At 45.7% G+C, this 1,428-nt stretch overlaps 1 pseudogene; it reads left to right on the top strand.

Moving 5' to 3' along the window:
* Positions 1 to 1,003: 1,003 nt before the first annotated feature.
* On the top strand, positions 1,004 to 1,122 carry LOC143990828 (5S ribosomal RNA; annotated as a pseudogene).
* Positions 1,123 to 1,428: the final 306 nt, after the last annotated feature.

Below are 1,428 nucleotides of genomic sequence, written 5' to 3'. Positions count from 1 at the left end.
AAATAAAAAAAAAATGCTTGTAGTTATCGATCCCAAATTCACCTCATACATGTATTATGCTATTGTCCAGGTGGTGGGACTACGTGCTACCCCCTAATAATTACCCCGTGGCCGCAAATTCGACCTAAAGGTTTGCGAAATTCGCCTCCCATTGAAGTCAATGGAGCCCGCGGCGAACGGTCGTTTTCGCGAACGTTTGTGCCCGTTCGCGTTTCGCGTTCGCGAAACGTCCCATCGGAAGTTCGTCCATCACTAGTTACTGCTACATCAGGCTGGGCATTAATAGCAGTAACTGTGCTCAAGCAGTATATGCATTCCTTCTTGTAGTACCTCTGCTTGTGCGTCAGGCTATGGTGGGGGGGGTAAAAACACCTCAATAAAGGGCTCTAGAAAGACTTATTTAGTCACATTGAAACCTAGATCGATCCTACTAAGATGGCATCCTCCCCTGAGAGTAATATGGCTGGCCACGGTGAGCTGTCCGGAGGGGCAAGTGTTGCAGCTGCTCCTATTGAGGAACAAGGAGCGAGAGATTGCAAATTTTCTCTCTAGGATAAGGGAAAGGCTGATGTCTCCTCTTTCGTAGAACTCGATGCAAAGTATCAAGCTCGCAGAAAAGGTCTGCTCCACATTTTTATTGCCAGTAACGCAGTCAGTCGATGAGCCCACTTCTGCTTTGGGTTCACTAAAAGCCCCCCAATCTGTTCATGTTTTTTCTATCCATTCATGGCTAAGAAAGCTTATGTATTCTGAGTGAGAGCACCCACATAAAAAAATTTTTTCCTCTGAAAAAGTTCTCATATTCTATGGAGGAAGGGCTTTTGAGGAGTTCCAGCGATTAACGCTGTTATATCCTCTGTAAAAAAGAACCTGACTTGTCCAGTAGACAATGCTCATATGCTAAAGGGTCCAACAGATAAGAAGTTAGAGTTTCTTTAAAAAAAATATATATATATATTTTGCCAGCAGGTTCAGTCATTCAAACCTGCACTGGCGTTCAGAGGCCTACGGTCACATCACCCTGAACATGCCCGATCTTGTCTGATCTTGGAGGCTAAGCAGGGTCAGGCCTGGTTAGTACCTGCATGGGAGACCGCCGGGGAATTCCATGTGCTGTAGGCTTCTAGGACCAGTTTATAGAGGTACTCCAAAGTTATTCCTGATCAGCAGACCCAGGGTTTGGCCGGCATATCAGAAGCATTCTGTTTTACAGTTATAGCTATGAAAACGGAAAATTGATATCAAATACTTACCGTAATTTTCCTTTCCTGATGGACTCCATGGCAGCCTAGGTACGGGTTAATCCTGCCTCTCATACCTACCCCACTCCCCTAAATCTTATACATGATACATGACGGGAAGCTGCCCACGACGTAGGAATACTCCTGGTAGAGTGAGCAGTCACTACCTCTGGAGGAGCCAAACCCT

This window comes from Lithobates pipiens, unplaced genomic scaffold (genome assembly GCF_037356315.1).
Source record: "Lithobates pipiens isolate NorthernLeopardFrog02 unplaced genomic scaffold, aLitPip1_a1.2 Scaffold_18, whole genome shotgun sequence".
Classification (NCBI taxonomy): Eukaryota; Metazoa; Chordata; class Amphibia; order Anura; family Ranidae; genus Lithobates; species Lithobates pipiens.
Note: the sequence above shows the minus strand (reverse complement) of the source record. Positions and strands in the feature narration are given on the sequence as shown.